At 36.1% G+C, this 15,731-nt stretch overlaps 1 protein-coding gene across 1 annotated transcript in view; it reads left to right on the top strand.

Annotated features, from left to right (window-relative positions):
• Positions 1-204: 204 nt before the first annotated feature.
• RAB38 (RAB38, member RAS oncogene family) overlaps positions 205-15,731 on the top strand; it is an 88,827-nt gene continuing 73,300 nt past the window's right edge. The window contains exon 1 of the mRNA XM_063671310.1: positions 205-341. The gene's annotated coding sequence lies outside the window, so the exon portion shown is untranslated. The remainder of the gene's footprint in view (positions 342-15,731) is intronic.

Below are 15,731 nucleotides of genomic sequence, written 5' to 3'. Positions count from 1 at the left end.
GCTGCGTCTTGCAAATTCTCTCAAGGCAGTAAACTGGAAAAGTTGTAGGACCCACTTGTTTGTTGATTTTTAAGGATTACTAACTATCCTTCAATATCTGACTTTTATGTCCAATACATAGAAAACTATTGCTTCAAATATTTTGTAAAATTTATTCATTGTTTCAGAAAGGAAGATATATCTATGCCCTTTCTCCCATTCTAGTTAGAAGCAGAAGTGCCCAGTCTCCTTATATCTTGTGGCTCCTCCATTCTCAACATACAGCTTGCGTGATCTCTATGCTCATTTCTGTCAAGCCATGGAAAGAGAAAGATCCACATGATCCACATGAAGAATCACATGTGAGTACTTTCTGTGAGTCAAGTCTAAAAGTGGTCGCTAACTTCTGCCACATATTGCTGGCCAGATCTTAATCACATGGCTGCACCTGACTGAAAGGTCAATGGGAAATAATACTCAAACTGTAATTACAGGAAAAAATAGGAAATGCTTTTTGGTAAATGGCTAGCCAGTCTCTAACACATTGTGCCTTTATAGGCATCAAACATATATTTTACCTCTCCTCCCACAAAGTACAAGATACTCATTTCATCTCATGGGAGACAACCTGTAGTCATATACAGTTATTTATGATCTTCCAGTACTATCCTCTTCTCTTCATCAAGCCTGATTATTATCTCTAATAATCCTGCAGCATTTGAAGCAAAAATTACTTATTTTCTGCTCTATATCCACTCAATAAATAGTATTGGAACAGGGATGGGATAATTAAAAAGAAAAAGCAAAGAGTAGGATTTCTACTACAGTCAATAGTGCACCTAATAAATGGAGAAAATTCCTTGATTACACTTATATTTTGCCTTCTGAAAAGAACTTTTTCACTCTGTTTTCTTCAGGCTGACTTCTCTGTCTGAGTATTTCCTATTAATTTCTCCAGCACCTTTCATGGTGACATCTTATATTTATAACAGCCTATTTTAAGCTAATAACAACTTAATCGTTGTATATATTAAATATGTATAGTTTTTTGTGTATCAATTATACTTCAATAAAGTGAGCTTATTTTTTAAAAAAAAATTAGTATGTTTATAGGCAGATGAAACTATCTGGAAGCAAATAAGTTTACTATATTTTGAGGAAATTGAATTGCTAAAGGAGCCGTGAACCAATACAAAAAAAAAAATGCCTTGACCAGTCAAGGCTTAAAAATCTGGAAGACTACAAGATAAGGAAAGAGGAGCAAAATAACTACAAAAACAGACAGAAAACAATGAACAGAATGGTACTGGTAAGTCCTTATCTATCAATAATTACTTTAAATGGAAATGGATTAAACTCCCCAATCAAAAGACATAGAATGGCGTAATGGATAAAACCAGATCCAACTATATGCTCTCTACAAGAGATTCACCTTAGATTTAAGGACACACAGACTGACAGTGAAGGGATGGAAAAAGATATTTCATGTAAATAGTAACCAAAAGAGGGCAGGAATGGCTTTTGCCCTCTTAGAGGGCAAAAAATAGATTTAAAGTTAAAAACTGTCATAAAAGACAGAGAGGGCTATTATATAATAAAAAAGGGTCAATTAAGAAGATATAACAATTATAAATACATATGGACCCAATATCATAGCACTTAAATATATAAAGCAAATTTTTATTTATAGATCTAAAGGGAAAAATAGACAGCAATACAATAATAATAGGAGATTTCATCCCATTTTCAATAATAGATAGAACATCCAGACAGAAAACCAGTAAGAAAACAGGAAACTTGAACAACACTATAGACCAAATGGTCATGACAGATGTATACAGAACATTCCACCAAACATCAGCAGATCATACATTGTTCTCAAGGGTACATGGAGCATTCTCCAGAATAAAGTTTATTTCTAGATATAATTCTAAAGCCTGATTCATTTTTATTTTTGATTTATCATCCCTATATCTGCCATTCACAATAATGATAGTTAACTGGAAACCATTTGAAATAGTTTGTAGCAATAATACACACTATTAGGCCATTGTTGCTCAAAGCCTGTTTATAATCTTATCCTTTACTGTTTGAAGTCTAGAATTAATCATCTTTCCCCTTCCCTTTAGGTCCTAAATTCTGGAATCTATATATTGTCTTTCGATTCTGACTGAAAACTGACTTTTAAATAGGCTAATCTCTTTCTTCCAATGATTTGTCAGCAAAGCAACAAATAGTAGCAACACATACTCACATTGTATATCTTTTCAACCACTTTTCCTAATGTTACAGGCTCATAGTCTACCTTCTATATTACTGAAGCATTTGCTTTATTAAATGTCTTTTTTCTATTGTATAACATAGATCACTATTTTTTTCAGCATGTTTTATTATTAATCCAACTACAATTAAACCAGTCCTATAAAGTTTAGGTTGTTCTTGAGGCATCATTCCACTTCTGGTATCAATATTTTAATGTAAGTCAGTAAAATAATATAATGGCTCAAACAGCATAACAATTTATTTCCCTTTTACATAAAGTTTAAATAGGTATTCATCATTGGAAGTGGCTTTCCTGCAACTGGCTTGAACCTGGGCTTGCCACATACAGTTTCTAAGATTGTGATGCCTTTCTTAATCAGTTCGTGGAAGGAGATAGCATGAAGACACACACATAGGCTAGACGTGGAAGTAGACAAAATTTTGCCCACTGTCTCCTGGCCAGACTTTAGAGACATGCACAAATTTACCTATAAGGAAGGCTAGGAAATACATACAATCCAGTGGTGTCATCAGGAGAAAGAGCTAAAAATTTTAGTGTATAACTAACCATTTTATACACAGAAGCCAATACTATGGAAGATAGAATAGGAAGACAGAAAAAACTGGATCTTTCTTGACTTCTTTGAGCTACTGGATCATGTTTCACCATATTGCTAGACTGAATGTTTGCTAACATTCCTTTTATTGTTGAAGGTGATTTTAGTTGGAATTCTGCTACTTGCTATGCCAAATCTTATGATTAATGCAATTGCCAAATGAATTTCCCATTAATATCAACTAACAAACCAAACACCACCTGCTGCCTCCCTGTTATCTATTTGTATGATGCACAGTATGAATGTTTGATGCTTCAGTTGCCAATGAGTACCTGATAAAACATCAGGTCTGCATCCTGAGAGATTCAGCTTGGTCCAAGAGATGAGGCTTCAAAATACATGAGACAAATGTTTGGGGTAGTCTAACTCCGAGTCTGAAAGAGACCTTGGAATTCATGTTTATTTGAGAGTCAATCTTGTAGTAGGAATGTGGTCTGTGATAATCCACTAAGGCCTCAGTATGTACTGCCACACTTTGAACTTTCCTAGAGCAGAAGAATTTCCACAAATTAGTCCCTGGTTTAAACTTGACTCTTGTTTTGTTTGTTCTTTCCATGTTAAAGATCATCTGAGCCTAAATCACACTTCTTGATGATAACCAATCTGAACTCAGACCTTCAACTAAATTCAAAATATTCTAAGCATTAACTATTGAACTAAATTCAAACCAGTCCTGGGTCAAAATAGAGCAAAATACAGTTCCTACCTTCTGATGTCTTCCTTATTTTATTTCCTTTATAAGAATAGAAGGAAGCACATTTTACCATTTCTTTCTTCTGTTTTGGGGAATAATTCATTCATTCATTCCTTTAGTTAACAAATGTTTACTAGATGTCTACCATGTAGCAGACAATCTGAAATGAACTAGAAAAAAGCTAGATTAAGTTACTTCAATAAATCACAGGGAAAAGCACTTAGAACCTTTAGGCAATGATTGTAGAATGATGTAGAATGATTGTATGATATTATGGGAAAAGCACAGGCTTTGAACTCAGTTACTACTGAGTTTAAACCTCAGTTCAATTTCTTACAGGTGATGTTAATTATGAAATTAAGCAATCCTTTTCTGAGCTTCAATTTCATTTGTAAAATGGAGCCAATATTTATATTTCAGGATTAGGCTAATAGTTAAATGCTAGTAAAAATGCTTGACACAAAGTCGGAGTACAATGAATATTCCTTCCTTTCCTGTTTCCTTTCTTTCTTCCTTCTGTCTCACCTTCCCTCTCCTTTCTTTTGCCTTCTCTTCTTCCTTTCCTCTTTTCTGTTTTTCTTCTTTCTTTTCCGACATCCTAATTTTCTTTTTTCAGGTAAACATGCTAATTGACTAAATTCCCATCCTCCAAAATTACATTAAAATCTCAACAGTACTCCTTAGCACAAATGCCCTAGATTATATGCCTTTTGAATACACTATTAATTGAACAATTTAATCACTTTGAATAATATAATCAGGAATATAAATAAAAATACATTTTATGAGATATGTACTTTCTTCTCTTCCTAAACTATTACATGGATAGTATCTTCTGATTCTAAAAGTAGCACATCAATGAACAATTTTGAGTATGTCCATTGCCACTTCCCAGACATATCTGACAGGTATAACTCATGAAGAATATTTAGACATTCAAACTAATAAGCACAAAGGGTTGAACACTAAAAAGATGGTAGGAGAAAATATTTTAAACAAGATGCAGAAGAACATGAGATTTCAGTAAAGTCAATAAACTTGTTTATTTATCTAATTGACCATTCTTTATTTGAAATACTACTAGTTTGATTTATTTCATTTTAGTAACTATAGCAGATAAAATGGAAATAAATGGGTTTTTCTTGACTCAATTTGCTTTTATTCATCTTGAAATGCAGTATTCATTTTAGTGCTTTAAAAATTTAGTCTAGCCAGCAAAACCCTCCCCACAAACACCTCACCCCCACTGCCATCACCAACAGTGTAAGGGTATGCAGGAACATTGCTACCCTGCTCCTGACAGTGCCCTGTATGTGTACCCTGCTGCACTGCCATGGCTATTGGCACACAAGATCAAGCATAGATCATGCTGCCACCACCCTGTTGAAGTGCTTTGGCCAGCACCATACATCAGAGTGTTATGGCCAGCAGACCAAAAATACCTCAGTCTCTTTAGTGCAGCGGTTTCCTAACATCAAGGGGCCAGAGAACAAAACTAGCATCCCTGTACTACCACCCAGAGTTAGAGCACATAGCTCAGGAATGCCGAGCCAAGCCTTGGCTCCCTAAAATCTTCCAGAAATGAAGCTAGTCAACTGAACCAATCTTATACTGCAATTCAATCTCCAAGGTCATATAAGAAGACAAAAGCAAACAACCTCATCCAAAGGTCAGCAACTTCAATAACTGAAGGAACATTAGCCCACACACATGAGAAGGAACCAGTACAACAACTTTGGCAACTCAAAAAGCCATCATGTCTTTTTGCCTCAAAATGACTGTACTAGTCCCCAGCAATGTTTCTTAAACAGGCTGAAATGTCTGAAATGACAGACATGGAATTCAGAATATGGGTAGGAACAAAGATCATTGAGATTCAGGGGGAAGTCAAAACCTAATCCAAGGAATCTAAGGAATGTAATAAAATGATATAGAAGCTGGATCATGAAATGGCCATTTTAACAAAGAATCAAACTGATCCAACAGATTTGAAAAACTGACTTCAAGAATTTCATAATTCGAGTATTAACAGCAGAATAGACCAAGCTGAGGAAAGACTCTCAGATCTCAAAGACCAGTTCTCCAAATTAACTCATACTGACAAAAACAAAGAAAAAAGAATAAAAAATAATGATCAAAACCTCTGAGAGATATGGGATTATGTAAAGGGGACACATCTATGACTCATTGATGTCCCTGGAAGAGAAAGAGAGAGAGCAAGCAACAGAAAAAACATATTTGAGGATATCGACCATAAAAATTTCCCCAGTCCTCACTAGAGAGGCCATAATTCAAATTCAGGAAATGCAGAGAACCCCTACAAGGTACTATACCAGATGAACATCCCCAAGACAAATAGTGGTCAGATTCTCCAAAATCAAAATGCAAAAAAAAAAAAAATATTAAAGGCAGCTAGTGAGAAGAGGTAGGTCACCTACAAAGGGAATCCCATCAGGCTAACAATGGACCCCTCAGCAAACACCCTACAGTCTAGAAGAGATTGGAAGCCTATACTCAGAATTTTTAAGGAAAAAAATTTTCAAACAAAAAACATAAGCAAAGCAGAAATAAGACCCTTTACAGATAAGCAAATGCTAAAAAAGTTTGTTGCCACCTGACCTGCCTTACAAGAGATCCTTAAGGGCCTGCTAAACATGGAAAGGAAAGACCATTACTAGTCACCACAAAAGTATACTTAAGTACATAGATTGTTGATGCTGTAAAGCAACTATACAATCAAGTCTGCATCATAATCAACTAACAACACAACAACAGGATCAAATCTGTACATATCAATACTAACTTTGAATGTAAATGGGCTAAATGCCCCAATGTAAGACACATAGTGGAAAGCTGGATAAATACGTAAAACCCAACTGCTTGCTGTCTTCAAGAGACCCATCTCACATGCAGTGATACCCATAGCCTCAAATTAATGGGATGGAGAAAAAATCTACCAAGCAAATGGAAAGCAGAAAAAAGCAGAGGTTGCTCTTCCATTTCAGACAAAACAGAACACAAACCAACAATCATTAAAAAAGACAAAGAAAGGCATTACATAATGGTATACAGTTCAATTCAACAAGAAAACCTAATTTTTCTAAATGCATGCACCCAATACAGGAGCACCCAGATTCATAAAACAAGTTCTTAGATACCTATGAGGAGACATAACCACAAAATAATAGTGGTAGACTTCAACAGCCCACTGACAGTATTAGACAGTTCATTGAGGCAGAAAACAAAGATATTCAGGACCTGACCTCAATATTTGACTAAATGGACCTAACAAACCTCTCCACCCAAAAGCAAAAGAATATATATTCTTCTCATCAGCACATGGCACATACTGTAATATTGACCACACAATCAGACATAAAGCAATTCTCAGCAAATGCAAAAAATACCTCAAAATCATACTAGTCACACTCTCAGACCACAGTGCAATAAAAATAGAAATCAATACTAAAAAGATGGCTCAATACCATACAATTACATGGAAATTAAACAACCTGCTCTTGAGTGACTTTTGGGTAAACAACAATATTAAGGCAGAAACCAAGAAATTCTTTGAAGCTAATGAGGACAAAGATACAACATACCAGGATCTCTGGGACACAGCCAAAGCAGTATTAAGGGGAAAGTTTATATCACATAGCATTAAACCACCAGCATCAAAAAGTTAAAAAGATCTCAAATTGACAACCTAACATCAGAGGAACTAAAAAAAAACAGGCAAACCAACCCCAAAGATAGTGGAAGACAAAAAATAACCAAAATCAGAGCTGAACTGAATGACACGGAGATGTGAAAAACCACACAAGATCTCTGAATCCAGGAGTTTATTCTTTAAAAGAATAAATAAGATTGATAGATCATCAGTTAGACAAATAAAAAATAGAGATTGAAATAAACACAATTAGATATGATAAAGGAGGCATTACCACTGACCCCCCAGAAATACAAACCAAACACCCAGAGACTGCAAGGAACACTTCAACACACACAAACTAGAAAACTTAGAAGAAATTGATAAATTCCTAAATACATACAAACTCCTAAATTGAACCAGAAGAAACTGAATCCCTGAATATATCAATAACAGTTCCAAAATTGAATCAGTAATAAAAAGTCTACCAACCAGAAAAAGCCAAGGACCAGTTGAAACCACAGAAAATTCTTCCAGATATATAAATAAGAACTTGTATCATTCTGCTGAAACTGTTCTAAAAAGAAAAATGAAGATCAGGAACTGCTCTCCACCTCATTCTATGAGGCCAGCAGCATTCTGATACCAAAACCTGACTGAGACACTGCAGAAAGAAAACTGCAGGCTCCAGGCTGCAGGCTGATATCCTTGATTAACACAGATGCAAAAATCCATAACAAAATACTAGCAAACCAAATCCAGCAGCACATCAAAAAGGTAATCCATCATTATCAAGCAGGCTCTGCCCCTGGTGTGCAAATTTGATAAACATGGTAAATGAATAAATGTGATTCATTACAGAAATAGAACTAAAAATCAATCCACATGATTATCTCAATAGATGCAGAAAAGGCTTTCAATAAAACTCAACATCCTTTCATGTTAAAAACCCTCAACATCTAGGCATTGAAGGTACATCTATGACAAATCCATAGCCAACATCATACTGAATGGAAAAAAGCTGGAAGCATTCTTCTTGAGAAAGAATCCACTCTCACTACTACTATTCAATATGATATGGGAAGTTGAATAGCCAGCTTGATCAGACAAGAGACAGAAATAAAAGGCTTCCAAGTAGGAAGAGAGGAAGTCAAACCATCTCGGTTTGCAGGTGATATGATTCCTCATACAGAAAACCCCATAGTATCTGCCCCAAAGCTCCTAGATCTGATAAACAACTTCAGCAAAATTTCAGGATACAAAATCAATTGCATTTCTATATACCAACAATGTCTAAGCTGAGAACCAAGTCAAGAACACAATTCCATTCTCAATAGCCACAAAAGAATAAGATACCTAGGAATACAGCTAACCAGGGGGGCCAAAGATCTCTGCAAGAATTACAAAACACTGGCAAAAGAAATCAGAGATGACACAAACAAATGGAAGAACATTCCATGCTCATGGATAGGAAGAATCAATATGGTTAAAATGACCATACTACCCAAAGCAAGGTACAGATTTAATGCTATTCTTATCAAACTAACTATTGACATTCTTCACAGAATTAGAAAAAAACTATTTTAAAATTTGTACAAAGCCTAAAAAGAGTCTGAATAGCTAAAACCATCCTAAGCAAAAAGAACAAGGTTGGAGGCATCACGTTAGCTGACTTCAAACTATACTACAAGGCTTCAGTAACTAAAAAAGCATGACACTGGCACAAACACAGACACATAGATCTGACAGAATAGAGAGCCCAGAAATAAAGCCACACACCTACATCATCTAATCATCTACAAAGCTGACCAAAATGAGCAATGGGGGAAATGAATCTCTATTCAATAAATGATGCTGGAATAACTGGCTAGCCATATGCAGAAGATTAAAACTGGACCTCTTCCTTACAATATATAAAAAAATCAACTCAAGATGGATTAAAGATATAAATGTAAAACCTAAAAGTATAAAAACCCTGGAAGATAACCTAGAAAATAGTATTCTGGACATAGGTCTTGGCAAAGATTTCATGCTGAAGATGCCAAAAGCAATTGTAACAAAAACAAAAATTGACAAATGGGACCTAATTAAACTAAAGAGCTTCTGCACAGCAAAAGAAATGATCAACAGAGTAAACAGACAACCTACAGAATGGAAGGAAAAATTGGCAAATTATGCAACCCACAAAGGTATAATAACCAGAATCTATAAGGAACAAAAACAAATTAACAAGCAAAACACAAACAATCTCATTAAAACGTTGGTAAAGGACATGAACAGACACATTTCAAAAGACAACATACACATGGCCAACAAGCATATGAGAAGATGCTCCACATCACTAATCATTAGAGAAAGGAAAATCAAAACCACAGTGAGATACAAAGTCACACCTGTCAGAATACCTATTTATCAAAAGTCAAAAAATAACAGGTGCTTTTGAGGTTGTGGAGAAAAGGACACACATACACTGCTGGTGGGAATGTAGATTAGTTTAGCCATTGTGGAAAGCAGTTTGGCAATTTCTCAAAGAACTTAAAATAGAACTCTCATTTGACCCAGCAATCCCATTATTTGGTACATACACAAAGGAGTATAAATTGTCCTACCATAAACACACATGCAGGTGTATGCTCCTAACAGCACTATTGACAAAAACAAAGACATAGAATAAATCTAAATGCTCACTAACAGAAGAGTGGATAAAGAAGATGTGATACATATACACCACGGAATACTATGCAGCTATAGAAAAGAATAAAATCATGTCTTTTACAGCAACAGGAATGTAGCTACAGGCCATGATCCTAAGTGATTTAAGGCAGGAAAAGAAAACCAAATAGCTCGTGTTCTCACTTTTAAGTGTGGTGATAAACATTGAGTACACAGGGACACAAATAAGGGAACAATAGACACTGAGGCTTACCCGAGGGTGGAGGGTTGGGGGGAGGATGAAGATCAGAAAACTACCTGTTGGGTACTATGCTTATTATCTGGGTGACAAAATAATCTGCACATCAAACTTTCATGACACGCAATTTACCTACATAACAAACCTGCACGTGTACTCCTAAATCTAGAATTAAGTTAGAAATATAAATAAATAAATAAATGTCAATGGAACACACACAGAGAATTAAAATAAAAATTGAGTCTATAATTATATATTATCATATGTATTAAGTTGGTGCAACAGTAATTGCAGTTTTTTGCCATTACTTTCAATGGCAAAAACCGCAACTACTGTTGCACCAACCTAATAGTATCTTATAAAGAATTTGGCCAGGCACAGTGGCTCATGCCTGTAATCCCAGCACTTTGGGAGGTTGAGGCTGGAGGATTGCTTGAGTTCAGGATTTGGAGGGCAACATAGTGAGATCCTGTACCTACAAAAAGTTAAAAAATTAGCCGGGTTTCAGCATCCCTGTAGTTCCAAGCATGAGATTTTGTTCTTATTTTTTAACACATTACATATGAAATGCATGAGTGGCTGAGGTGGGAGGATTGCTTGATCCCGGATGGTCGAGGCTGCAATGAGCAGTGATTGCACCACTGCACTCCAGCCTGGATGACAGAATGAGATCCTGTCTCAAAAAAAAAAAAAAAAAAAAAAAAAAATTTGTGGGGGTAGAATTTTTTTTTTTTTTTGGCGGAGTCTCGGTCTGTCTTCCAGGCTGGAGTGCAGCGGCGCAATCTCGGCTCACTGCAAGCTTCACCTTTCGGGTTCACGCCATTCTCCTGCCTCAGCCTCCAGAGTAGCTGGGACTACAGGCGCCCGCCACAACGCCCAGCTAATTTTTTGTGTTTTTAGTAGAGATGGGGTTTCACCGTGTTAGCCAGGATGGTCTCGATCTCCTGACCTCGTGATCTGCCCGCCTCGGCCTCCCAAAGTGCTGGGATTACAGGCGTCAGCCACCGCGCCCAGCCCCTTGTGGGGGTAGAATTTTTTGTTGTTGCTGAATATCACCTCAGATTAAATCTTTAATTTAAAAAACCTAAGTTTTTATCAAGTTGTGTGAATTGCTTTGACACACTCCAGATGAAAAGTGCTAAGTATAATTAGATGTAGATAATTTGCATATGCTAAAAATTATGTTCAAAGACCACAATGATATTTTTCTAAAACTTGCACTTTGGAGAAACTCCCAAGATACATAAAACATAATGTATATAGCTTAAGAAGATTATTTTTATTACTTTCTATTTCATTTTGGAAAAAAGTGGATGTTTTTATTATCGTTTGAGAAAGGAAATGATATTTTCTTAAAATGCTGTTTCCTGTGATATATCACTTCATATGTAATGTGTTAAAAATAAGAACAAACTCTCATTAAGATTCTAGTGCTGTTATATTTAAAAAGCTCTATTTGGGATCAAAAACGATAATTTGCTGAGCTTTATCTTAAACATGCTTTTAAGGGACAATGGACCATGACTGAATGAACTGCATTTCATAATGTTTGAAGCCAAAGAAATCTTCGTTATATAAACAAGTAGAACTAAGAAATATACCTACATATGTAATATTGTTTTAACTGTACTTACATATCTACATATACAAGAGAAATAAATAATGGAATAAAATGCAAAAAATAATGACTGTGATTGTGCTAGATGATGAAACTATGAGATCTATTTTTTCTACATTTTATATTTGCCAAACTTCTTGAAAATGCATCTGCATGAATGTATACTAAAGAAGATAAAAAATATCCCCTCTTTTGTCTGAGTGGTAAATGAAAACTCAGAATTTTATATACGCATTGGCAAAAGCACTTATGATTTACTAATAACTCTAAAAATAAATTATTTTCTTTTTTGCGACTATATCTTGCTTCTTCATAAAGTGGACAGTAACATACAGATTGGTGAAGAGAAGGTCAGAAAATTGTTGCTGTTCAGCTATAATAGTTCATATTTGTTAAGCACTTACTCTAGTAGTCTATATACAATAACTCAGTACTCAGAACAACCCTATAAGGTAGTACAACTTTTATGTCCATTTTATAGGGGCAGAAGTTGAGGCACAGAGAGGTTAAGAATCATGCTCATGGTCACACAACTAACAAATGGCAAAGCAAGAATGAATCCAGGCACTTTGACTTCAGGGCCAACAGGCTTATTATGCCTGCCACTTACCAAATGTCTACTATGTGCTTTGCACTTTTGATTATGCACCATTGCTTAATGGAAAGGATGATGACCTCAGATCTAGATGGTTCTGGGTTTAAATTCCAATTCCAATAAGTTCAAGAGATCTATTGTACAATATGGTAACTATGGTGAATAACAATGTATTATATTCTTAATAATTGCTAAAAGAGTAGGTTTTTAAGTGTTCTTACCATAGAAAATGATAAGCATGTGAAGTAATGCATATATTAATTAGCTCAATGTAGCCATTCCACAGTGTAGACATATTTCAAAACAATGTGTTGTACATAATAAATATAATTTTTGTGAATTAAAAATAATACATGCATCATAAAAAACAAATTTTAACTTAAGTATTTACATGTTATATGTCTTTAGAAAAGAAACCCAGCCTCTCAGCCTGTTTCTTCATAAATAAATGCAATAATGGTACTATTTGATAATAAAAAAGAATAGATTTGAATTACATATTAGGTACGTACACACAAAAACTCTGAGGCACATTAAGTAACTTCCCCAAAGATCATACCAGTAGTGAGTAGTAGAGCCACAGTTCAAACTCAGGTCTGCTTGATGCAAGGCAGCATGTGCTACAGAGTTTCAGAGAGGCTGGGGAATCACTTCTAGTTGACAATGTTCACTGATACTTTCATAGAGAATATTGAATTATTTTAATTTTTTAGTTTTATAGCATGGGTAATAGAGTTCTTTTAGTCTTACAGTGTAAATCTTATGTTTAGTCTTAGAATATTAGTGTCTAGTCTTACTGAAGAGTTTTTAAAATCTTATAGCATGGGAAAAGAGGCATAGTGAGAAATTGTGACTTAACTTTTCTACAGTGATCTCTTCAATGTCCTAACAATTGCTCAGTTACTTATCTGATGTAATTTTCACCACTACGGAGGGTGGATAATATTCATCAAATTTTACTGCTAAAGAGCCTGCAGCTCAGAGAGAACCGATGACTGCTCAAGATTACACTTCAGATAAGCTGTAGAACTAGTACTAGACCCAATAATTTGTATTTTTCAGTAAGATTTGAAAAGCCATGAATGCAAAGTTAAGAGTTCGCCTCCCAGCATACAGTGTCCCAGGGATCTGCTACAAATGTTTCCTACTTTCTGCAAATATGACCATCATTTTCCTTGCTGAGACCCATAATTATAGCCTTTTCAGTCATGCTTGTCAGCCCAGTGTTCCAAATCTTGTTTTTTTCTAGTTCTGCTAACTTTTCTGTATAATAAATGCCAGGCAGCACTAGCTAATTAACAAACAGCAGACAATGCATGTTGATACATAACTCTTACTCTTCCAAGCCCATATTTACTTCCAGTGACTTGTGACCTCACTGTGAACCCAAGTGGCAATAAAGCTACCACTGTGATTAGGGTTAGAATAAATGTAATCTGCTTAGCCTTAGTTGAAACTGTGAAAATCTTTTTCATCTTCAATTATTATCTATTTGGCCCATTTCTCTGGGGGGCAAGGGGCTGTCTAATCTCTCAGGCTGAGCCTCAGGAGTCTGTAGCAACAGGAAAGAATGCCAGATCTGCATACCAAAAACTGGAAGTCTGGGCCATAAATCTAAGAGGCCACGACCCCAGCGGGGGTAGAGATAAGGAAGTTTCAGGAGCATGCTTGTTTGACAGTTATTCTCTAAAGGAGCTGCTTTCAAAATGGATCAAGAAAAGTTCCTAGCATTGTACAATTTTTCTAAGTGGAGGAGAATAAATAAACTGTACTACCTTTAGAAACAATACATAATGTAGAGTAAACTGAGACACTGCAGAGTGACTGAGGAGTGACCCAGCTAATTGAACTATTGCACTCCCAAGGGTTCTAATGTCAGCAAGGCAAATATGTGCCTTGGAGACTCACAGGCATTATTCCAGAACTGCCAAGAGTGTTGAAAAATGTGTTTAAGAAGACCATATGCCCAGATTAGATTACCTTGGAGGAACTCAACTTTAATCAGTAAATAGTAAAGTTTTGGCCAAAGTATCCTTGCCTCAAATGGAGAAAGCATTTGGGCATGGAGACTCATGCTTATAATCCCAGCTATTTGGGAAGCCAAGGCAGAAGGATCAGTTGAGGCCAGGAGTTCAGTCCAGCCTGGGAAATACAGAAAGACCCTGTCTCTACAAAAAAGAAAAAAAAAATTGCTGGGCAAGTTTGCACACAGCTATAGTCCCACCTATTCAGGAGGCTGAGGTGGGAGGACCACTTGAACCCAGGAGTTCAGGGCTACAGTGAGTTATGATTATACCACTGCATTTCAGCCTGGCTGACAGAATGAAACACTGTTTCAAAAAAATAAAAGGTGAAATCAGCAGCAAACACTTGTTCCATGGGTCTTGAGAGTCTGCGATGTCTACAACCCTGATATTCCTGAGACTAATAGTACCAAGCAAGTTGGAAGAATTGGTGCCTCTTTTTGGATTTATCATGGGATTATCAACCTCAAGCAGCCCAATAGCCATGTCTAGGGGTCCTCAGGTTTTTCTTATGTCTCTATTCCCTCTAACATAGACCAATTTGTGCAACAATATACCTTGCTTGGGAAAGATGATTGATTCCAGCAGTCTTTATAAGTATCTCTTTTCCAAGGTGAACTGGTGGAATGAGGAGGCACCAATCATCTGTATGGTTTTGCAAAGATCTGGGAAACAAACTCTGATCAATATAAAAACATCGCCAAACACCTTTAACTGGTAGACGTGAATCTAATAGATCAGAACTAACAGTTTATTTTTCTTTCATAAGAAAAAAAAAATCAAACAACAGCAACAACTAAACCTCCCATCTTTTCTCTTTGCCTGCATTTTCTATCTTTGTTTTGAGTTCTTCTTAAAGTTCTAAATATAGGGTGGTCATTAGGTGACTTGGGGGAAAATGGTAGAAACCAGCCAGTTTTCCCTTCCTCCAAGGTTGCCCCTAGTTCAGCTCAGCTCACTGAAAGGATCTTCCAATATTAATACACTTTAAGAATTCCTGCTCCCCATAGGTCATCTATTATTTATTTCACTAAACACCTAGGTTATTGTTGAGGTTAAGATATGTCAGAGCTTGCAAATCTATAGGCAACATAAAATTTCAGTGCTATTTAAATACTTCTTATATGGTGAGTGAAGGTGGGGAGCCTGTATTAGTGTTTTTACACTGCTGATACAGACAAATCCGAGACTGGGCAATTTATAAAAGAAAGAGGTTTATTGAACTCACAGTTCCACATGGCCGGGGAGGCCTCACAATCATGATGGAAAGTGAAAGGCATGTCACACATGGTGGCAGACAAGAGAAGTCCTCCAGGCCTGTGATAGAGGGGGCTGCCATGAAGACCTCTGACATGTCCTGGAGACATTTTCCCCACTGTCTT

Source organism: Pongo pygmaeus, chromosome 9 (assembly GCF_028885625.2).
Source record: "Pongo pygmaeus isolate AG05252 chromosome 9, NHGRI_mPonPyg2-v2.0_pri, whole genome shotgun sequence".
Lineage (NCBI taxonomy): Eukaryota > Metazoa > Chordata > Mammalia > Primates > Hominidae > Pongo > Pongo pygmaeus.
This window is presented reverse-complemented; position numbering and strand designations above follow the sequence as displayed.